Below are 25,474 nucleotides of genomic sequence, written 5' to 3'. Positions count from 1 at the left end.
GAGACAAGTGATGACAGTAAATCTGATTAATTTCTCTTTTTAATTGTTGCAGAGTTCCATTCCATTAGCCACTGCTTGTGAGTAGCAATTAATAACAAAATAAAACTTCCTTTGGTGAAGTTAATTTATTCTTGTGGGAATCCTTCTATGAGGATATTTTCAATAATTCGATACATGTGATTTTAGACAATTTATTGTACAGAAAAATTAAGTTTTTACAAGTGCAGGATTGTTCTAAAAGTACCTTTTCTGTTATAATGAAAGGTCAGTACTTAACACCATCCCAGATATAGAGATACATGCTCACTCTGATAGATGGTCTGTTCAGTGCTAAAAAACTCTTGTTAAATTAGTCCTCAAATGGTAGGTCCAAACTCCTGGAGCTTCGGTGTGTTGGAAGGTGGAACTCAGGGTCTTATTTCTTCAGCTCTGGAGGATACAAGAGAGTATTATGGCTGACTACTTCCGATAGCAAGATGCTTTTCCAGAACCAGACATTCACCTTTTAGCTTGCTATTTTAATACCTTGTTTGGTCATTTTTCACACAGGCTTCTGTCCAATCATACCTCCCACTCCGAGGGAAGGAGTTCAGTATACTGTATGTGGTTAGGGATCGTAATGGAATATCAACCCAATTTACTGGTTCTAGCCCACCACAGCTAACCTGCTCGGCCATTTCACATTCCACTTCAGCATTAGTAAAAGATTTCAGATTCTTGTGTTGTTTAATTGACTCTAGGGGAGCCACTCAACAGGTGGTCTTCCCATGTCTTCTTTGTGGCTTGCAACTGTGCCGTCTTCATTTGATCATGGTTGTAGGCCCGTATAGGCTAAATGATTTCCTATGATTGGTGGCTGTCAATCCTTATTGATACCATACCCCCCAGCACATATCAGTATTAAAGTTCTTATAACTCAGGGGTGTCATTGGTAACGCAAGGGACACTAAAATTCTGAAAGGAACATATTGAGAAAAATGCTAATGTTAATACATTAAATTACGAGTTGTGTCTTACAAAGAGTTGCCCTGTATGTCTTTATGTGTGACCATATTGTATACACTCATTTTTAGCAACAAATGCTGCACCTTTACTATATTAATAGCAGCATTACAAAGGCATCATTGAATTGCAGTTCAGGACTGAAACAAATACAGTGTAATTACAGTGCAGTGTAAAATATGAGAGGACGTTGTATTACAAATGAACAGACCTTTCTCATGATGGTAGTAATAGTGAATAGTTATATGCATCGCAAAATATCTTTCAGCATATTTATTTTTTCCAGTCTTTGAAAAAAACACAGTTATCCACTTCATTTATTTTTTCATTAGTGTATTAAATGACATGACACAAGATTATTCAGATAGCAAACACTACCTCTAAATTCATTAGAAAGCATTGTATGACCTTTACTATACTAAGCAGGTGTGAATGCTGATTTATAGTAAAAGGGCATGCATCAGTGGGTTTGTCAGTTTAAGTTAGGAAGAAAACACAGGGTGAAGCTGGTAAAACATTTGTTTATTGGAACTTGGTTAGAGTTGCTGATCTTTTAAAACAAGAGTCAATTATTGCTCAGACCAGGTCATATACTATCACTGCAATGTCTTTCCTTTTATCGGCATGTGACTATGTTCATAATCCGAATTAATGTTGTAGTGGTGATGGCTTGAACGTTCTGAAACAATTAGAAGTCACAACAGTAAATTCTGAGTGTTCTGTGACTTCTAGGAATCGATCAATCCTAACAAATGGCAACATATACACAGACATTCAAAAGTTACAATATGCAATTTTCTTTCTTTCAGAACAAAAAAAATGTGCAAATTAGACCAAATATATGTGAATGAATCTGCCATGATACAAACGTTGATCACTCAGGGATTACAAAGATGCTAATAATAGTACGGTTTAAATATGTTAATTATAATTACTTGGTATTGTAACCAACCTCATATTTTAAATCAATTTCATATAAAACATCAGCATTTATACACTTAAAATACAAGTAAATATTTAGTTACTGTTGTGATTTGATCTTTGTCAAACACGTTTGGAATCAAAGCTTAATTCTTGAAGGTCATGATGTTAACAGTGAAAGTATATTTGTCCAAATTAGAACACTTGGGATATGGCAAAAGTCTCACGGCCTTAGATATTATTATAGGGTCATTAGTTTGATTGAGAAAGCAGAATTGAGTTTTCATTCCCTCTTGCATCCATGAAATGGGATTTGCTTTATATATTTATTTTAATTTGATTTTTTTTTTTTACTTCTTAAATGCCCTTCATCCTCAATTTCTTTAATGCAGTGTTCCCCAAGGTATAACTATGCTATCAAAAATGTTATCCCTTTTAATCATCCCTGCACTTGACCTTCTCAGATTTGGCCACCAGCATGGCTGTCTACAGTATGTTAGATTACTATCCACTATTAAGCCATCAGAGTGTCTCTATCTATGCCTCTCTTAATCAGCCTTTTCAAGATATGGAACTAGTAGAGGTTAATGCCTCAACGAAAAGCAGAGAAAATGCACATTTCAGATGTTGAGCCTTCTTCAGGTTTGAAAGAGGACGAGACGCTTATGAATGTTGCATTGATATAAAGTAAAGGAGAACAAAAGGAATATCATGCAAGAGTAGACACAATTGTGTGAAAGACTGTCCATATGAATGGAAATCTGGGGGAGATGTGTAAAATGTTGAAATCCGTAAATGAACGAACAGGTTCGAAAAAGAAATTAGTCTGTCAACAGCTGGTGGAAGATGGAGATCCAAATTTAAGGATAATTTTGGTTCCTGATTAATTTGTAGACACACACCTGAAAATGCCCCAAAATGTTTTCTTTCCAGCATGGAATTATCCTCTACTTATTTTGTTGCAGCTCTCAACTTTCACCTTTTCAAGATCATTTTTATAGAAGACAGGAGTGCTGAGGAACATAGTACAGTAGAGCATCCCCCACGCAGGATAGTATCGGACTCCACAGGGAATTAAAATGGTTTATGTATACATTTGTTTGAAGATTGTTGCTTTTCATATACTGACGTGCACACTTCTATGACCCCTCTCATATTGTGCAAGATTATAAGAACATAATAAAAGTTATAAATGAGGTGATGCCATCTAGGCCATGTAGCTTGTTCTGTTGAGAAGAGGAAGGAATTCAATAACCTTTTGTGTAAAAAAGTGCCCCTGTCCTCAGTCTTACGTTCTCTTGCTCTCAGTTTTCATTTGTGTACTCTGGTCTAGGGCTTCACTATTGATCTTGAGGAAGTATATTGGATTGCCCTTGTCAACTCAAGGATATTGAATACTTGAATCATGTCACCTCAAAGCCTCCTTTATTTAAAACTAGTCAACGTTGTTTAAGATTAAATATCTTAATTTCTTTTACTCTTTAGTTTAGACGGCAGAGAAATAGGATGTATGGTATGTTATCTGGTGGAAAATTATAAAGTTTAATGAGGATTTCGTACATGACTGTCACTGGCGACAGTTCAGAGACACTTATATCAGCTATGACTAATTGCCCAATGTTTCCTTCTTTCATTTCGAAGAATAATGGATAATATGAATGTTTCTTTGCACATTTCAGAAGGAAGAAAAAATGAACATCAGGAAGAAAATAAAGAGAATACATTCTGTCTCTTAAGATGTTTTTTTTTTCATTTGTTTCCAGAGATCGTGTGATGAAGGAGGCATGTGATCTGCGTTGGAGCCAGAAGCTTAAGGTACTCTATACAAGCCGGGTTGTTCAACAAGTACTGCAATGTGCTTTTCTGTTAAAAAATATAATGGATGAAAAAACCCTATCCTATAAATCAAAATACCTTTCTTCTTCATTGAAAATGGTGAACATCTCACATAGAAATAATGTTTTGATCATAAGCCAACAGCTTTAATCTGCAGATATCATCTCATCTCATTTTCTAACCGCTTACTCCTGCTGAGGCTGTGAAAGACCAGACTTTCCCTTTCTCCAGCTCTTCCTGAGGGATTCCAAGGTGCTTCCAGGCCAGCCGGGAGACAATGCCTCCAGCGTGTTCTAGGTCTGCTCCAAGGTCTCTTCCTTATGGGCCTTAAATCTTTAGTACAACTCCAGTGGTGCTTCCCCATCTTAACCACCTTTTCTGGCTGCTTCTCTTAATCCAGAGGAGCAGCTACTCTCCAAGTTCCTCCTAGATTGCTGAGCTGCTCACCCTGTCATGGAGAGTAAGCCCAGCAGCCCTACAGAGAAACCTAATCCGCGTGTACCCATTATCTCATTCTTTTGCTCGCTTCCCAAAACTGAAGCTTTATATACAAGTTCCCACGCAAACCAGTTTTATCTATCCATCCTTTATAAGACAAACACTCCTGACAAACGTCACGGCATCCCACACCCATCCCAGAAGCACAGAGTTACAACCTGAATGGGACACCGCATGCAAGCACGCAGTAACTTAGAGACGCCAATAAACCAGCCAGCAGATCTTTGAACATGGGATCAAGCCAAAGCTTCCAGAGAAAACCCGCTAAAACACAGGGAAAGCATGCAAATGCCATAAAGATCCTCATAGGGAAGAGAATCCAGTACCTGAGAGGGCACCGAAAGGTCACCATGCCTACCCAGTATTAAACGTGCATGGCATATGGATCATGAAGCAATAACATGATCATGACGCAATGGCAATAATCTACAATACACCCTGTCCCGCAACACTCGACTTTATGCAAAGTCACTTTCATATTAAAAAACTCCTGTGGGTCCCATAACATTTTGGAGGTAGAGAAGAGTTTATAGCGTGTGTGTAGGAGCTTACAGCATATGTGTAGGAGCAGGGAGTGCAGCAAGTTCCTTTCATGGATGAAAAGTGCAGAATAAGCATAATGTGGTCTCCACCAGGGCTCTGTTTTACACCTCAGACTCGTTTTGCTTTTGCATATCATTTCAGGATTTATCCCTGAATGTTGTGCGTAATCCGTATTGCAATCATATCAGGGAAGCTCCCAAGTGATTTTATTTACTGTGTATTTCATTTTGTGTTTAATTACCGAATAGTATAGGGTAATGAAATGTACAGTATTTATACATTTCTCTCCTAATTTCAATTTACTGTACTGCATATTTTGGAGTGTATGCTATTTGGTGTTTATCTATTCTAATTATAGAATTTCATTTTTTTTCCCCATTAATCATTATTTCAGTTTCCTCCCTCTATATAAATTCCTTTCTGGTTCCCACTCAGACATAAGACACGCTAGCATCTGCTACCTTCTCTCCCTCTTGCTCACTAGCCCCCTCCATTATTAGCACACACACTTGTTAACAATTACGAACGAACGATGGTGAGCCTGCAGTTCTGCTCTCCTGTCTCTCATTCCTCTCTCGCAGACACAGCTAGGTTAAATAAGGGAGGATTACTGCAATACCTTGAATGGTAATTCTACTGAATTTTTAGCCATCTTCATTTAAGATCACAGTTTGTCCCGATAGATCTGTATTTTTAAGTAGAAAAATGCACCTTTTGGCTTTAAGGACATGTAAAATAAAGAAATGTTAATGACAAGGGACACCTGGCAATGTGTTGATTAGATTTGAATGGTAAATGTGATTAGTTATTACAATCAGGACTTCATATTGGCTGATCAAGTATAATTTACTTTTTTTTACATAATTTAAGATTCTGAAGAATGTGAATGAAAGTGCTAAATGACAAGCTTGGGCAACCTAAGCTGTATTATAACAGACAAATGTGCTATAATAATAGAAAACACTACTGGAGGCTTCGAGTAAACTGCTGATGCTCAAAAAATACATATGTTCCACCTATTGAGTGTGATTAAGTTCCCTAAGACTTACATAGCGGTCCACTTGATGAGCAAATTTAACTGAAATGATTTCCAACTGTGAGTCCTCAGTATTACAGATGAGATAGAAGGAGATATAGAAGATTTTGGTTTTAGTTATTATTACAAAGACACTTATGCATACATTTTCATTCTAAATGATATGTTTTGCTCATAATAAACATGAGGAGCTCTTGAAAGCCTGCTGTACTCACAAAAGGTATTACTATTTAATCTCAACATGTCTGAGATGTAAAGCCGAGTTCTATAATTTAGGCTTTAGGGTATCATTTCACGAAATCCAATGTTATAATATAGGCTACTTCAAGTTAATATGTGGCTTTAAGATGGAAAAGTAATGTAAAATACAAAATTAAGATGTGAAAACATTAAAAAGGAAATCTAATCATGTTGCACTATCACAGGTTGTAATTTAGAAGTCTGCTTGAAGCAAGACTGTTAACAAGTCAGAAAACATTTTCACTCTATGAGGGAACATAGAATAAAGATTTATAGAATAAAGAAAGATTTCAGTGCAATTGAGAAACAGAATGTCTTAAGAGACTAACTGATCTCCAACAATTTTCTCTTATCATGCTAAATAAAATTGAAGTGTACGTAGTGCATACTGTATACTATGGAATACAATATAAATATAGCTGAAAGTAAATGAAAAATAAACATGAAGATGGGAGAAAAGTATCACTCTTCTTAAACTTAACTTGGGGCCCAAAACACAGCCATGAGGTTCTAAAATGTCTAAGTACTGTGAAAATCCTAACCCTAACCCTAGTTGGGGTTTAAACTGAGCTTTTCTGCAATACGTCTCTGAAACCCTATATTCATCAGATTTGAAAATGTTCCTCAAATCAAGAAATATGAGCCTAAAACAGTCAAATCCATTCCCAAAAGCTCTTGTACAGTATTGAAAAGATGAATGTGCATTCTCGAAGCAACTTTTCAATTGAGTTGAAAAATCCTGCTACAGTGGTTTTAAATGAGCATGCCTTTGAGGCCAGACTAGGGTTAGGGTTACAAGACCCATCCACATTTGACTTCATTTATACTCCTCTATCCACTTGAAATGATCAAATTGAAATAGTGTGCCCAGTAGAACACATTTTCTTAACACTTATTTTCACTCACTTTTGGAATGCCATTCATATACTATGGAATACAATATGAATAGCCAAAAGTAAATGAAAAATTAAAATGAAGATGGGAGAAAAGTATCACCCTTCATAAACTTAACTTGGGGCCCAAAACACAGCCATGAGGTTATAAAATGTCTAGGTACTGTGAAAATCCTAACCCTAACGATAGTTGGGGTTTAAACTGAGCTTTTCTGCAATACGTCTCTGAAGCCCTATATTCATCAGATTTGAAAATGTTCCTCAAATCAAGAAATATGAGCCTAAAACAGTCAAGTCCATTCCCAATAACTCTTGTACAGTATTGAAAAGATGAATGTCCATTCTCGAAGCAACTTTTCAATTGAGTTGAAAAATCCTGCTACAGTGGTTTTAAAAATGAGCATGCCTTTGAGGCCAGACTAGGGTTAGGGTTACAAGTGCCATCCAATTTGGAGTTCCTTTATACTTCTCTTTCCACTTGAAATGATAAAAGTGAGATACTGTACCTGTACGTCATTGAAAGCATAAATGTAGAATTTCTGGAGTGTTCACACAGAGCCGACTCTGTTCTGCTACACTACTATTAAAATCACAGCAGTCCATGGACTCACCTTAGTTTTAACAAGCACAGTATGATTCTCCAGTGATTTTGTGAACTGATCGCCCATATTATCCATTTTGGGAATATTCTTTCAGTTTCCTCTTAACTACAGAAAAAGCAGGTGAAGAATCAGCTTTCTTTCAGGTCTGTGATGTCTTGGATTGCACTGCAACACAAAAACACAACCAAAGGAAGTTGGGGAAGACAACAATAGCAACAAACTGAGTGGCAGCAAAAGCTCTAACCCCAACTATCATCCCATTATACTGCACATACAGTATACTGTACCACTCCAGCTAACCTGATACTGTACTTGATGACCATTTGTTCTTAAGAAATATACATTTTCTTTTGGGTTTTGTGAACACAGTGAAAATCACTGATTTGTGAGGCTCCACATCTTGTAATCTACCCAGTGGATATTGTCTGTCAAATGCATAGTTTGCAATTGGTGGATGAATCAATGTTTTGATTTAATCTCAACCTACAGACGTCTACAGTACATTATCTTTCTATAAAGTATGTGTGAGCAGGATTTGTAATACTTTAATTTTCAAAGCTGTAGAGATTATATGGAAAAAAATAATATAATCACATAGATTGAAGTGAATTTACTTCCTCTGCTTTCAATGCTGTAGGGATTCCCAAGGGCAGGTTTTAACATTATGCAGTTACAAATGTAAATCAATGCATTGTTAGCTGTGTCACTTGTAAGAGCATAGCAGTGGAATTCTGATGAACATCTTTGGTCTTTTATCATGAATAAATATGTAAATATAATCAATTCACTGAAGACAAGCTTAGTAAGGTGATTACACTTGCAAACTTCTGAGACTCGGAGCTGAATATTTCTGATACAAATCTAAAATGTAAGCATTTGAAATGCTTAATTGTTTAATTATGCTTTAAAAAGATTAATTATAATTTACATTCCTTGTCACAAGCATAGCTAGAAGTTTTATCTGTTAGGTAAACCATTTCATAAATCAACAATATAGGTCCAATTTTCTCTAAAGATCCTGTTTGTGAAAGAAATTCACAAATGCTTGTCGTGGAAATTGGTAATCGGGTGTCTTGCTTAAATAAAAAGAATCAGAACTCTGATGAGGCATTATTTAGGATAATGTGAATATCTGCGCAGCACACTGCTTTATTGCTTAGTAAATCCACATACAGTAGTATACTGGCAATAACAGGTTATATTTCAAATTAAAACCCAGTGAACAAACAATACAGTATGATACTGAAAAATCTGCTGACCTTCCAGCAGCAAAATGTGCAATAATTATGGATTCAATTTCAAAAACATTCTCTAAAACATTTTAAGCATCCCCATAATTTCAATCTGTTACCTGCATTCATGAATGCTCAGGAAGTTGTGATCTCCAAGTTGAATGAATTATCATTAACTTATTAGCTTTCTAGTGCAAGAAAGTCTGGCTTTTATTTAAATTAATCAATAGTAATGACTCTGCAATGGGCAGGTGTCCCATTCAAGGTGCCTTGTACCCATTACTAGTCAGGATAGGCTCCAGCTTTATATTGAATAAATCAGTTAAAAAAAAGGATGGATGGATACTGATGACCAATTTTAACCAAAAAATAAATACAAATACCCAAAACAGGTCATCTCAACAAAACACATGTTTCTGGATAGTGTTGTTTAGAATATAAGATGGAATATCAAGGGGCATTTCATTTGAACTGCAGTTAACATTTTCCCCTAACCTTCAAAGATGTGTTGGCAGAGAGACTAAAGCAAACAACAAAAAACATAATGTGTACAGTATATAACCCATGCTGTAGAATGTTTATATTCTCTTTTATTTTCTAATTAGCTATATTTCCTGTAAATTATATTTTGTCCTCATTGACCTAAATCCAGTACTACCACCATGTGTACAAGACATTTTACAATATGATACATTATTGATTTAAGGTTTTATAAATCTTGCATCTAATACAAAGTCTCAATGTCATTGTGTTTTGGCTGTTTCACACAGATATACAAAATCCACAGTCATCACTTCCCTAACAAAAAACTGTCTAAAAGATTGAATAAGCATTTTACTGTAACTTTATCAGTCTTTTGAATGTCAAATTAAATTTTCTACTATGCACTTTTAGGTAGTTAATATAGTCATGCACCAGTCATGCTATATATTCAATATTCTGCTATGTTGTCTATATTGTTCAGTGTCCTCCACCTATATCTTCCAATAGCAAGCTGTTTCATTCCAAGTTATGTATAACTTTGAGAAAGGCAACAACTTTAAATTCTGCTGTTTAAAATGTGCTTTTCCACTTAAATGGCATATACAAACTTTTTTTCAGCACACACATTGAAACACATTAGCACAGTGACAGACAAAAAGAATCTTCGATATCCTTCGCCCTGATGGAAGGTTTAAAGTGTTCTAGCTCAGGAAGGTGTGTGAAAGAATGACATGGCATTTCAATTTGAATGACAAGATGCCCTGGCTTTTTTTTATGTATCACTGCATCTCTGTAGACAGCCGTGACTACATTTGGATTTACAGTGACAAAGAGGGAGAAAACATTTACAGACTCTTAGGCTATTGAAGCATGCCTTTATCTTTGACAAAATGCCACAGTAGGTGAAATAGTATTCTATTAACAGATTATATAGGAGTTAAATTAAGTGACACAGTGCACAATTGAATGATTTTTATATTTAAAAATGAGCGCATGAAATTTTGTGTCAACATGAGTCATTAAAAGGCACTGTCAATATAAATGTGCCATAATGCAAAATGCAGTTTATGGAAGAGATTGCACCTTAATAGCCACAGTAAGTACGTGTTTTCATAGTTTCACTAGACAGAAATCAAATTGAGGCTAGCCGTGTAGGTCTTTGTGCTCTGTCTTCATATTTAACATAACTGAAAATGACTTTTAAAAGACAATAGATTATGGCCTCAGAGAACAATAAAATGATTAGTTTAAGAATGGGCAAAATGAGAAAGGAGGAAAATGTTCATAAATACAGAACTGTGACTTGATAAAATAGCTGAAGACACAACTAATCTGCTGTGGGAGTATCTGGATCCACACAGAAAGACCTGATTTTCTTAAATGAACAATGTAATGTTATGAAACTTTATTATATTGTGGACCTAGGATATAGAAAACCATGTTTCCAGGTAAATAAATGAGATGTCTGCCCCGGTGAACAATAAAATGTGAAAAACCAGTAAAACTTTAACTCCAATAAATGACACCTCGGCGACCTGCAACAAGGTTCTTGAAATTGACTTCCAGAAAGGGACCAGCCACAAAATGTGAATCAGTTCAGGGCCTTTTTATATCTGGCACTGATTGAGTCTATCCAAAGAAATGTCCAAGTTAATCTTCTCCAGATTAAATTAGGACACATTATATTTCTTAGCTGCCAATGGGACCTTACTCTCAAGCCTAAAAATCCAACAATTTCTGATTTGTATATTGGTTTTCTTTTAGATCATTTAGAGACAGTGATAGGTAACAGGAAGATCATCTATGACATTAAATTGGTTGACAATGGAAGAAAATAAATAGGTCTAGTTGCAGCACATTTTAGAGAAAAAAACTGTTATAAGCATCCTAATGTGAGTCTCCTCTGACACTGTTACAGTATTTGATGGACATCTGGTTAAGGGCCTTCTTAAACCTAATGACAAGATGTTTATACTTTACTTCTTTAGACTAAAAAATGATGGGATCTTCCCTTTTGGTGTCAGGGTTATTAACCTTCCTTTGGTGCAAGAATGCTTTGTCTTCAGCAGAATTACTATTCTTCCTTTGCATTTAGATTGTGACACAGAACACATTCTGTGTCCCCTCTGGTCTTGTCACTTTTTTCCCCCCCTTTCTTACTCGTTGCTTATCCTATCGCACACGATTCTTTGCAGCTGTTTCTACATATTCATGTCATGAGGGCTTTTCCAGTTAAATAAAACTGCAGAGAGTCTTATTTTAGTTGATGCCCAGATATACAGGAGTGGCTATTTAGTGTCGCATTACTTTGTTTTTAATATTTGAAAAGTCAGGCTTGATGTTTATTTTTTTAGCTTTTGTGCAACATACTGTACTGTACATTTGCTTCATCCCACTTTAGCCGACAGTCAGCTTTCAGAACTCTTTCTAGAACCTTTTTTAACTGAAATCATGCCTAACCTTGGAGAGAAAAAAAAAATCTAAGGAGAAAAAAAATTCACTCAAAGCACATTTAAGAAGTGAAGTATGAAGCAATAAAATGGGAAAAGTTCAAATGACTTCAAATTCTGTGTGGTTGTTCTAACCCTCCGAAACAGAATATGAAGCAGTGTTGTGCTCTTTCCTTCAATATTAGAGCTGTATCATGTATGTACTTTTGATGTTTTACCCTATTGAAAATAACATCAAAGATATGGGGTTCTGTATGTAGCAGTAGTTATTGCTGCCTTTCCCTGTTATCGACTCCATTTGTCACATTCAGCACTGCGCCTATGGAATTAAATATGGAACATGGAATGTTGCTTGGGGTAAGTTGCATATTGCCCAAATGACACTAAATATAAATCATTGTCCTGTAGATTGTCCCAGGGGAGAAGAAATCATTGATTTTGCGGTTAACATTTTAGGAGAAGCAATGTTTTTTCAATGAATGGAATAAATAGTAATACATATCAAATAATCTTTACTAAAATCAGTGGACCGCATCTCTGTATGATAGTATTTTCTGTTAACTGCCCTTTCAAGGGAAAGGCTTTTTGTGACTGAAAATGCAAGGTGCTTTATTTGCAGTGGATGAGTGTTTTAACAGTTATTTTTCTGCCAATGGCTTGTCTCATGGCAAAGATTTTAAGTTGTGGCCTGTAGTAAACTCTGCACTCATAAAAAATTGATTCAGATTTGTATCACCAATACATTTTTCGAGAATGTTCCAGTTGGTTCTTTAGACCTTTGTATAACATGACAGCTCGCTTTACAAAAGAAAGAAGCAAGGTTTACCAAATAGTTTTTGCAGTATTATTGATTTTCCTCGAGGTTTTAAATTTTATCTTCAGTGACTTCTATGTTCAATGTCAACAGCTTTTTGCCAATATTTTCTATTTTCATACATATTTTTCCTGATATTTTGCAAGTTAATAACCATTGAAAAGTGCATGTTATAATTAATCTTCAAGAAAAGTATGTCAATTATTTTTATGCAAGCTGTGTTAATATATTTATTGATTTACAAGACCTTTGTGCATTTCTTAAAATTTAAATAGATCTTAATTACACTGAACTGTATACGAATAATAGGATTCATGTTATGTAAAGAATATATACTGTATTACATACGTACTGCACACTTAACTTACTGCACCATGAATGTTTTATTTATGTATTATTAATTAAAACTGCACTGTTTCTTAGATATAATTTCTTTAAATACTTACCACTTAATTATTTTGTGTCTTATAATAATCTTCCTTACATTTCTTAGTTTCTGTAGTCTACAATGGAATGACATTGTATTTTCTTAAGTGGTTTCATTTTTATTTTCGTAAAACAAGTTGTAAACCTGACCCATCTTTAAACCTTGGATAGGTTATTTCAGTCCTTCAGGGCTTAAGTCGGGCAAATTGTACATGGATCTTCAATTAGCAACTGCTTTAGGCTTAAAAAATATAGGGGATTCAACTTTTTCCCCCAAAATGTTGTAATTTTTTTAAAATCAGATGTTGAATGTAAACCAGAAGACCCAGTAGACCTTAAACCCTGGAGTTGTCCATGTCTACTTTAAAGCATGAACCATATCTCAGCTATAAAAATCCTTGCTTTCTCTGAGGGGGGATGTATTTTATGATTCAACAGTCACCCTACATCTGCTGTTTTATGTATGTGAATAAATGCAGTGAACGAAAGTGTAAGGCACAAAAAGGCTTTGGAGCCTCTATATTCTGTATTACACATGGAAACCAGGGAATACAAGGTAAGACCAATAAGTCATCGTGAATCCTTCAGATAAACTGAAGTATCAAATTGTTGCTCGAATAAAAAAATGCTAGGAAGGTCATTCTGCTAGGTAAGGAGAATGAGACATAAGCTGTTTATACTGTATATACAGCAAATGACTCCTACGTTGCTGATTAGCTGAACTTGTAGTTAACCCCATTAAATGAAGAAAACCTGGATCTGGGAATGTGTTGGGAGCATGTTTTACACACTTTACTAGAACTTTGCAAAATGCCTATGCTGGATTTTGCATCATGAGTGACATATTTGGTAAGATTATGTGCCTACAGGGCAGCATATTCAGTATCTTGCACATACTGTATATTTAGTTGACTCTTAAAGAAAAAAAAAACATTAATGCATGGGGAAGCTGAAGTCCCCATGCTGGGGAGTCTTTTATTGATTTGCATAAAAGCATCTTAAAAATTAATAAAGGTGCACTTTGTCAGCAGTAAGTTACAGTATATAAATTTAAAGAGAAAGAAACTTAAAAGCTTTCTAAAGCAAAAAGTACAATAGAGTTGTAGGACAAGTGACTAGGATGTATATTTCAATACTTCCAAGCATTAGAGATCAGTACCATATTTTCAGAGAATGATGAATGATGGATTGTCAGAAGCTTCTGTTCGAATAGGAATTTTGCTGTATTGTATGAAGAGATTTCTTGTAAAAATTTGTCAAACGTTTTGTGTTTCGAAGGCTTGATTTGAACTTCACCCTTTATTACAATCCTCACAGCCTTTCTTTGTGGATGAGTATACCCGTCAGCTGCAGTTTCACCTGCCTCACAGATCCTTCATGTTTTTCAGTTTTATGGCACTTCCTCTTCATGTGAATAAAAGTGATAAGTGTGCCAAGCACTGCTTTAGCAGCATTATTCCCTGAAATATCATCCCATTGACCCAAATGCAGTCTTAAAGCTGTGGAGTCAGTGCTCAGGTATGCACAGCACAGGTCCCAGATGGAATGAAATACCAAGGAGAACTCAGGATGCTCTTATTGAAAATATATAGTTTTTCATAACTGCTCTTTATAACTCATGATGCAAAGGATTTTTGTGAACCAAGTTCCCCATTAAGAAATAATCCCAGTAATTGCCAATACTCTTAATTTGTAAACCTGACGTTCACATTCAAATATCTCCAATTAGGATTCTTGTTTTCATGATTGTGAGAATTTGTTTTTATAGACAAGCAGTTTTGGTATTGCTTAATCAAATTATACCAAAGGTAGAACAGCACTTTGGACTTTTAGAGACTAAGAAGTTAATTATGTGAAAACATACAGACATTTCTAACCAGGGGAAAAGACTGACAAGTCTTTGATTCAATGCAATTATTTGTCTGGTTTTTTTTTCCCCAAGCTAAAATTGATAACATCTTGATTCAGGTTGTACCTTTCGATTCCACTTCAAGGATACTTTATGTAGTCTCAAACATAATGCATCTCACCTTGCAGAGTTTCATGCAGTCTCTCTCTCCTCAGCAGAGGAGTATCTGAAATGATCACTAAAATATAACCATATAACCCACTGCACATTTCTTGATTCCTGTTCCCACTGCTTTGCCATGTTCAAACTTTGTAATTCTCTGTCCTATTATTGCACACATCATCAACGAAACATTAAGATCTGGACTTGTTCACTCTGCCCTTAAACTTGGAATTACAATTAATCTGTTTAAAAAGCAGAAACTATACCCCAATTTGCATAGTAATTAAAAATAAAACTAACCATTTTTTTAAATATTCTATTTAGTTACAAGTTGATTTATCAGCACATAGGTACTGAAGTTACTCTTCTATTAAATTATGATAATTGTAAATATTGAACCACTGTTGTCTGCTTTCTCTTTTTATCTATTTTCTTCCTCCTGGACAAGTGCTTAGTGCTGGCTTTGATACTGTTGATCACACCATCTTGCTGAATAGATGAGACAGCGTTGTAAGTATTACTGGCCCTAATTTTTGTGGTTTAAATCTTGGTTTTGTGGTTCAAAGAAATAATTGAATCAATTAGGTCACATTTGAAGTCTCATAATACTCTTTGTCCAGCTCCTCATATCGTCTATACAGTATGTTCAATTGGATTGATTCCTTGTAGGTGAGGTATCGGCTTTCACTTCTGTGCTAATAAAACCGAAATGTACGTTTTCACAAATCTTGATCAAAGCCTTGTCACAGAGTTTAGGTTATGTTAAAAATGGATGCAACAAAACATCTTACAGAAAACTGTAAACTTTGACAAGACCAAAGTTACGCTGTGCGACTCTCTAAATCATACCTTGGCTACAGGTGGTCCTGAAGTCGGTCCAAGTTCTCACGATTGGGATCTTTGTCACCTTCATTCACATCTCTCCTAGTCAGATGCACAAAAGCTCATGCAAGGGTAGCGGGCGCAAACCCACCACAATTCACGACCTTCCTCTGCGTGGTGTTGTGAACAGACGAGTAACCCAGACCAGCAGGAAAGCGCTATACGGGAAAATAAAACTCATATGACACAGGTCCAACCAAAGCTTCTTCTTATTACAACAATCAACCTAAAGAACCATAAAGAAACAAAATACATAAAGCAAAAACACCATACATAACAAAACTTACGAACAATGTATTACTCCCGTCTCATATGCCTACCGCTTTCACTTCATAATCTTCATAACCAAAAAAATATTAATTAATAACGGACATGCGTAACCAAATCAACACACAACATAGCCCCGGTTCTTACCAGGAGAGCACTCCCGGACGGGACAGAAGAAAGATCTGCGGGAAACGAGCTCTTTTCACACCTGTCCCGCACGTACAGTACCACTAATTTGGCAGCGGGTTCAGTTTCCACTAAGGGCATCATCTACTTACAGTAGGACATCTACTCAGGACAAGAACTACAACTATTAAAATTAACATCCACCCTAAAGTCACTTATAAACTGTAGTACATTACTTAGTAATTAGTACACTTATACCAATTATATTTTTTCTCACCCCCACTGGGAAACCTACAGTATAGTGGTACTGTACGTACCTTTCCCGCCATGCCAGGGGCGGTCTCCTTCACTACAAACCCGTTACAACTCTGTTCGTAATTCAGTGGAAGACTAGATCTGTACTACATTACATAAGCCTTTTCATTATCCAGGCTTGTTCATTGTAATGCAGTGTTTACTGATGTTTTCAAACATGTTCTTAACAAGTTTCAGCTCAGATCAACCCAGCTGCTCAGATCTTAATTAAAACTAAAACACATGAGAAAATATCAACTGGTGTTGCTTTCTTGCAATAACTCCCTATTTATTTCATAATGGATTTTGAACAACAGTTGCTCACCTTTAAGGTCTTGAATGATTTGGCTTCTGATAACATCAGTGAACTGTTAACTTCTAATACCTGTATGTCCTTGGCCTTATTTGGACTCTTCTTTCAGCTACTGAAGTTGATATTATAGAACGTCTGATAATAGGTTTCTCAAACCTCAAACTTAAAATTTGTTTCCTATAATTGATTTTTCCTGCAATGAAAACAAGAGTTGGTCTTAATCTATGGAAAATTAGATTACCAACATAGACTCAAACACAATGTTTCCATGCATTGAAAGTTCAGTTCTTAGCGTTTAATTAAACTGTTCTCTTTATTCTGTGAGTCAGGCCGTGATATTATATTAATATCCTATAAAGACTGCTCATTTTACGTATGAATTATGTTGGCTCTGTCTGTGGGTGGTTAGAAGAGCTGAACAACGTACTGTATGCCTCTTAAGTAGTCCAATTTATTTAACAAAAAAGCAGTTCTTTAATACAGTAGTACTTGAGTTAGAAAACACAAGCTTTTAATAAGTTACTGTATACTTTTCCTCCAGTTGCTTTCAAAAGCACATGCATGGAAACAGCAAACAGGTTATTAGAGTTGAGTCTGGCTAATTCTTACATGGAAAACATTGGAGACCTGTTTGACAGTAAACATGAGGCACTGTAAACTTCACAGGGAGTTACACTAGCAAGGTTGCAATTTCTGTAATGTCTCAGCCTAATGTTACAATACAAAGAGCTGAGGCCTGTCTCTCACAAAAGATATTAAACCAAGGCCTAGGGATTTTGCAATACAGTATACTGTATTCAGACATGTTATTAAAGTAAAAATAATTTAAAGGGATTTAATCATTAAAATGTTCCATTGATAGTTTTAATTTCTGACATGTGTATTAGAGAAACCATATGTATCTATCGTGTTGGAAAACTCTGTTTCCTTTTCTGTAACATCTTTGTCAAATACAGTAATTGCTAGCTGAAGGTAGGGGTTTTGACACAAAAGGTAATTGAAACATGAATGAAAAAGATTCATGAGCCCCTTTCTCTTGACTGAATCAGGCTGAAAATGAGATATCAATGGGTGTCTTCTTGAAAGTAGCCTGGCTACATGAAGAGCTGAGTAATGGTGACAGAACCCCACATGGATGACAGGGTGAGTCATCTATGCAGTATAATTGTAATTGCTTCACTGCTTTAGCTGGATAAATAAAATATTAAGTGACTGACTTGGAAAACAAATGCTTGATAAAATAATACTGGCTTTACTCAGTTGAATCATGTTTTTTATGTTTGGTTCCAGATGGTACTGTTCAAACACTGAGTGTTTATATATATATTTTATGACCTCTTTCTTCCCTAATTCTAGAAAGGTACACAAATTAAAAAATAGCATTTGTTGCATTTTCAAAGCCTCTCAGTATATTTAGCAGATTTCCTTGCCATTTATGCATTTATGTAATATTGCCTAACAGTTTTAATACGAGAACAAGTCTCGTTATTTGAATTTTTTGCTGCTTCTTACAAAACTGTTTCCAAGATGAAAACTGAAATATTGTTAAAAGTTGTCATGGGAATCTGTGACAAATTTGTGATAATTTTTATATCAGCTGTGTTACTGAAACCATTGGGGAGTTGATAAATGATCCAGATGTCAAGTCTTTATTAAATATGCAAGTGATATTAGCTGTCTGGCATTTTTATTTAACTTTGACTGGAATTTCAGTCTCCTTGCACATTAGCTTCTAGACTCATATTATCCATTTCTTAATTGTGGCCCGACAGTATATTTTCCCTTACCTTTCATCCTTCAGATATTCTGATTTGAAAAAGCTCTGTGTTTTCTTATTTCCCTACATACGCCTTTCTCAATTAGATTAATTCACTCAAGGGTGAATCACAATTCTACAATTACAGTATTTACATCAAAAGTAAAAAATGAAGCCTTTCATCATCCACTGCTTCAAGCTGTTTCAGACAGCGTATATCATACACAATTAACAGTGTTTGTATTGTACCGGATTTTACCCATCTACATCTACTATAGCAGAATAATCCCTAAATGATCTAAAGAGGTCTGCAGCCTCAACAGGATGAGTATGTCTATTAATAGACATCTCAAGATTATTGATTCATGGACATTAAGAACATAAGAAGGGTAGCAAACTGGAGGAGTGTAACGGAGGATACAAGAGGAAAGTAGGGCCCTGTGCGACCTCTGAGGTGAGGTTACACACGGGAAAGAGGGACAAGGGAAAGAAAGCCAGGTGTACAGTACTTATACGAAGGGCGAATCCAAAGTCGTAGTCAAAGAAGCAGTTCAGGTCGTAAAGCCAGACGGTCCGGAAGAGTGCAGCGAAGAAGTGCAGGGAAGATACGAGGGAGAAAGAACTCCACTCGTTGACTCAATGCTGAGCACAGGGAAGTGAGTAAGCAGTCCTTAAGTAGTGTGGAAGTGGGGAGTGCGGTGCAGGACGGGGAACATGGTTGGATAATTAATCAGTGCATGGACGCTTGCGGGATTCAGTGCTCGTGGGAATGTGCTGGCGTTTACGTGCTTGTGTCTGGTTGCGTGCGGTCGTGACAACGAGGCTATTCAGCTTATCTTGGCCATTTGGTAGTTAGCAGCCAATTGATTCAAGCATCTCGTCCTGCTCTTTCTTGAAAGAAGCCAGGATATTGTCTTCAATAAAATAGGTCAAATTCATGGGTATCTCAGTCCATGCTACCGAAGCCCTTTGGGAGGATGATAATAATAATAAATTAATTACATAGCCCTTTTCTGGATACTCCACTCAAAGCACAGTAATGAGCCAATTTAGAGATGGAGATTATTAGGAGGCCATGATTGGTAAAGACCAGGGGGAAAGTTGGCCAGGACTTTGAGGTTAATACCCCTACTCTTTTTGAGAAACACCCTGAGATGTTTAATGATAACAGAGTGTCAGGACCTTGGTTTTATCTCATCTGAAGGACAGCACTTTGTTACAATACAGTGTCCCTATCCCAAGATTGGGCCTTAGCACCCACACAGATCGCAGGGTGAATGCCACCTTCTTAGCTTCATCTTAGCTTTTCCAGGAGGTCTCCCATCCAGGAACTGGCCACACACACACCTGCTGAGCATCAGTGGGTTGCCCAATGTGAGTTGCAGGGTGATACAGCTGCTGACAGTTAAAAGATTATCATGTTCTTAACTTTAAATCTACTGCCACATAGTTTCCACTTGTATCCACTGTAAACACTGTTCTTTGTCAATGTTTTTCATGACTTGAAATACTTAGATCAGTATCTCTTGTTGTCAATCTCTATCCCAAGACTAGAATGGTTCAGATTCTTCAGTGTGTTGCTGTAGGACATTCCCTAAAGCCCCAGAATGAGTTTTATTTACATTTTCAAGGGTGTGCAGGAGAGTATTACATCAGTGCACAATAAATACAAGCCGGCATTTTGTTGCACACAAATCTATAATGCCCCTTTATAGCAAAACTTGTTTACTGAGTGGAAGAGATGGTGATTTATTTGTGAACACATGCTGTTTTTTTGTTGCTGTTTGTTCATACAATCAATTTCAAGACATTACCATCCTAAGAAGGCCAAATATAGAATTTAAACAAAAAAGCAGCACATCTTCCTAGCTTGTTAACTTTGGTGACATGATTGTTGACTTGATAAAAGACACCAAGATGATATTTTGACAGTGTACTTTTTCCCATTTCAGGGATTAGTTTTATAGTTTGAATGTAGTATATATTTAATTCTGTTTGAATCAAGGTACTGTATGTGTATGCTCATCGGGAGGAATGCTGTTCCATACAGATTAGCTTTTCTGTCAGTATGGTTGAGAAATGTTTTAGGGCTATTTTTGCAGGAGATTGAGAAAACTAGAATATGCAGAATTTAAAATTAAATTGTTTCAGGTGAAGCAGGTTTGGCTTTGAACATGAATCGTGTGGTATATTACATGCATGGCTGGCAAGAAATATTTTTTCTATCGTTACCTGTTTATATTGACCATTTAGCCTCTGACTAAATCAATAACAATCACGCTCAGTAGCCTGAATGCCTTCCATTGTGGCATAAAACGGTAATTTGTGGAATGTTTATCAAAACTGCCACCTTCACTAGAAGATTTTCAACACTATTTTAATATTTTTTCCTAAACACATTGTATTTTATGTGACATTTAAAGGCTCCTGTAGCTCTCAGTATCTTCATCATCACTTTTTTTTCTCATGGTAATAATGCTTATTGCCTTACAATTCAGTCACTGTTGTCACTGCCCTACTGTTTTGACTAAAACTGAAGAGACTGCAATTCACTGCAATGACTACAGTGTATTGCAGTTATCACAATTCTGTTTTCAGTCAATTATAGCCTATGAAGAAGGTGAAGGCAAAGAAAGTGAAGTTAGAAACAAAAAACGTTCCAATTGTGGCATATGTGTTAAACGTAGGAAAGATGGAACCAAACCAAGAGTGACCAGTGTTCCTGAATGAATACTACTTTGCATAATGCAGTACCATGCTTTTCATTCCCCTGCGGGATCCTAGAGTGACAGCTGATTTCCTTTAAGCATGAGAGAATTTCCATTGCTTCAAATCAGCCTTCTGTAAATGCAGAATGTCTTGGAATCCTTAGGTCAGGCTTCAAGCACTAGCTAATTTTAACATGAGAAAAACAATCATATTTAACTGGCAACCTTGAGGGCTTTCGCCAGAGTGTGCCATTAAAAAAATATTTTTTTGGGAGGAGGAATAGTGTGCATAATTTAACTTTGAGTCTAAGGATATCACACACTCCAAACTATCTGATGGGAAATCTGCAAAATGTTCATTAATGCTGATTCTATAGCTGTGGGGATTGATATGGGAGATCCCAGAGAAAGAGAAAAGTTAAGTACACTGCATGCATCGTTGTTTACATTGACTGAGGCCATGAATTTAAAGCATACACTGTATGATCTTGTGAGCCCTTAACAGCATGCTGAGCTGTAGCATTTCAGTAATTAAACTTAATTAACTTCCCTCCTCCAGCCCACCCCCAACATTCACACATACATTGTCAGTGCATTGATGCACTGAGTTTAGTGCATAACAATTATAATTTGTATATTGAAAGCATGTGGGGTTTCAGATACATAGTTCAACCTAGTAAGAGTGCTGCTATTGGCCTTCAGCAAATCTAAAAGCTCCAGTATAAATGCAGTCAAACTGATTTTGAAGATGACCGTGGATGCATCAATTTTAATCTTCAAGTTTGCCTTAGAGTATGTTACATTTTGTTTTCAAAAAGTGTTTTTATATATATATACACAGTAGTACTTAATTATTTGAAAGGTAAACAAGGTCTTTGAAGTTAACTGTGCAGCTTAACCGGAATGTCAGTATGGCCAGATAATGGTCTTTGAAAGTATATAAATCACAAACACACCTTTAATAAAATAGAGAAGTAAAATACCTTAGGCTTATAACTTTCTTATGTTGAGAGTGTGTATTATACAGTGGATTTATAAAGACCCCTGTCATTTTGTGCTAATTTTAAAATCTCTGCCTTCTTCAATAAACCTAAGCAAGATTTTAGGGAGGAGACTGAATTCAGTCCCTTAAATAAAATTTAAAAAAAAAACACTTTTCCATGTGACACATTTGAGATCATTTTTCAGCAGCTCAATTTGTGCCAGTTTTGAAAACCAACCAACATAATTCATAGAAATGTAAAAAACACAACAAAACATTGCTAGAAATGATTTTAATTACCTGGAAAACATTAAGTTCTTTTTTTTAAATTCATCTCTCTTTCCCGTGCCTTGTCTTGCTTTTTTATTTGGTCCACTATGTCTCTGATAGGGAGATTGATAGTTAAGGGGACCTGGCATTCATGCTACATTAATGGTAGGAGGATTTCAAGCGAAAGTCCAGAGAATGCAGGACGTAATCCTTCTGTGCCATGATTGATTTTCATTAACTGCTGAGACCTATATTCAGTCGCGATGCAGTGGGCCAGAGCCTAAATCAGCAGATAGTGGACAAAAGGCAGGTTAGACCCTGTAGCGCACACTAGTCCATCACAGGGCATATGCAGACACACACAGGGTTAAATGAAGACTATTTAGAAATAGCACTTAACCTAGCCAGCAAGGTTTTTGAACTGTGGGAGGAAACTGGAGCAACAGGCATAAAACTTACACAGCCACAGGGCAAAACATGCAGTCTCCACACAGAAGACACCCCCAGCCCGAGTTGAATCCAGAGCCCAAGAGCTGTGAGTTTACAATGCTAACTGCCTCACCTCCAAGTCACCCTTATTTTGCACAGTGAACATAAAATATATTAATGTTTATTCATGTAAAAACATAATCACCGGATCTCTTGAGACAGAGAGGCTTTTGCTGAAACGTTGTTGATTGAATGCCCTTTTTTTAAACTACGTAAAATTTGTCAGCGGTTTAAAAGTGTTGCTGCACTGAAGTATTCTGATAAAAAGCAAATAAATGGCAATCAGGGCATATTTCAACTGTACATCTTCCATGTGTACAGAGTTAATTTCTGGTACATTTGTAAATAATGATAATGATAGAAGAACTAATCTAGAAATCTGTTTGGGAACCTGAGTACATTTCGCTCCATCCCACTGCCACCACACTCCCACACGCACTGCCAGAGCTACATATCCTTCCCACACATGCACCTCCATATGTTGACCTCTTTTGAATTATTGTCTTGCAGGGTTATGGTTAAAAATGCATGAGGTACATTAACAGCAGTCAGCTCTTTACAGTATCAAAAGTGCAATTTGAAATTATTTTGCTGTACTTTTTTGCCTCAGTGTGATAGATCATTTTTAGACAACAGCATGTGGCCTTTTGGCAAATTTTAAAGCACGGCGAAAAGCAGAAAAGTCTTCAGGTTGAAGGACAGGTCTTTTGGGAAATGGTCTCACACAATTGTCTCAGAAAATATTTTCAGCAGCCATTTTTGTTGTAAAGACATTGATATCAAAAGCCTCAGAGCTCTTTCGTTCTTTGCTTAGAGCAAAGCGATGTAACCACTGTAAAAAGTCAGGTAGTCATAGTGAGGTATACTGTACGTTTGCGACAGCTGGATATTTTTGAAAGCACCAATGCACATGACGTGTTATCATTTAGTTACTGAATAAATTCACCTACCTGTAGAACATGAACATTACAGTATTTTGATAATGCAAATGAAAATATGTTTAGAACCTACTGTGACATACAGTTATACACTGTCAAAACAATGAGAGACAAAAAAAAGCAGCAAAGTGTTAAAAGGATGTATGAATACGTTTGACTTCTAAATCAGAGTAACCACAGATTTTAATGCAGCAAAGAAGAACATTGTTTCAGCATGTCAAATTAAGCTGAATTTCATGAAAATAAAGTGGTTTAAATCAGACATGAGATGTCAGCTGTAGTCAAAAAGCCTGCTACCAAATGTCAATTTTTACACAGAGAACAGCTACATTTCGTTAGAGAAGCAGTCCTACTGGGCTTATTGGTTTCTGAACTGTTTCATTTCTGCTTGAGATTTTGTAAAGCAACATAGTAAATATTAATAGAAAAAAAATTCTATATTGTTTCACAGAGTAAAAAAAAAAACAGTTTTAAAATCAAGATTAAATAAAGATTTCAAATTTTAGAACCCCTATTTTGTTACTTGAAATGGAGCCTGTACTATTCTTAGTAGTACGTATACTGTAGTACTAGTAGTAATAATTTTTAACCTTCATTATGATAATAATTTTAAAAGTTAAGTGTCAAAGCCACAGTCTTTCTTCATGTTAACAGTTCTCTAAATGCTCACTTTGATTATGATGATGATGATGATGATGATGATGATATAACAAACAGAGTAAACAACTACATAGTGCATGTTGCAATTGTTCGTTGACTTTGCCTAACAGTTTCTTGAGACAGAAAAGTTTCTTGTGGCAAAAAATTTGCAAAATTGGGTTTAATATATCAGTGAAATCAATGTATAAAAATATGGCAGTTCAAGCATTAAGAAACCTATTCAACAATAGGAAAATCTTTTGTACTACATCCCTTGTCAGCAGAACCTGTTCTCACGTCAGCAGAAGGATTCATTCATATTCCAGTAGTTGCAGCTTTCATTCTATTACTGATTGTCGCAAATTAATTTCTCCTTCTCCCTCTCTCTTTTTTTGCAAATAACTACAATTACCATTATTGTGTTTCATTTCCCATGGTAAGATTTATGTCATACCAGTGTATTTTCTTACATGGTGTTTTAGTGATTTGCTTTTGTAAATGTTTAGCACTGAAAAAGGAGGATTGGGCTGAATTGTTTTAGTACAGAACAGGGAACAACATACTGTTTACAGCATGTGTCTCAGTGAAAGGGTTTGTGGATGCAACAGGTCAACAATCGTTACCCAAACAACTTAGCAGCCTCTGAAATACTGCCAAAGGAGACTTAGCATGGAAACCGTTGCTATACATTCAGAAGGTCAGTGCTGTTGAGCTACAATTCATTCATGGAATGGAGTGACAATGTACTGTATAGGTTCTAGAATTGAGTACAAAACACATAAAGCCAGTTAAACTGAAGCGAGGTCCAATACAAAAGCTTTGA

General features: G+C 36.1%; 1 protein-coding gene and 1 long non-coding RNA gene across 5 annotated transcripts in view; one reads left to right on the top strand and one right to left on the bottom strand.

Moving 5' to 3' along the window:
* The window catches only part of b3galt1b (beta-1,3-galactosyltransferase 1b), a 113,127-nt gene that overhangs the window by 55,892 nt on the left and 31,761 nt on the right, over positions 1–25,474 (top strand). Inside the window, exons 2-3 of one of the 3 annotated variants that reach the window (XM_088605407.1) lie at positions 3,687–3,738; positions 15,436–15,497. The exons of 1 other annotated variant lie outside the window; for it this stretch is intronic. The gene's annotated coding sequence lies outside the window, so the exon portion shown is untranslated. The remainder of the gene's footprint in view (positions 1–3,686; positions 3,739–15,435; positions 15,498–25,474) is intronic. One more of the 3 variants, XM_088605406.1, reaches the window with a different exon arrangement.
* Positions 317–16,349, bottom strand: LOC148649142 (uncharacterized). 2 transcript variants are annotated; one of them, XR_015926293.1, is made up of 3 exons: positions 16,284–16,349; positions 15,837–16,027; positions 317–429 (listed from the first exon to the last, which is right to left on the bottom strand). It is a non-coding gene; the product is annotated as an uncharacterized LOC148649142 (long non-coding RNA). The 2 variants fall into 2 exon arrangements; XR_015926292.1 differs by having other exon boundaries at positions 16,157–16,295.

The sequence above is a fragment of the Lepisosteus platostomus genome, chromosome 14, assembly GCF_059453375.1.
Source record: "Lepisosteus platostomus isolate fLepPlt1 chromosome 14, fLepPlt1.hap1, whole genome shotgun sequence".
Lineage (NCBI taxonomy): Eukaryota > Metazoa > Chordata > Actinopteri > Semionotiformes > Lepisosteidae > Lepisosteus > Lepisosteus platostomus.
Note: the sequence above shows the minus strand (reverse complement) of the source record. Positions and strands in the feature narration are given on the sequence as shown.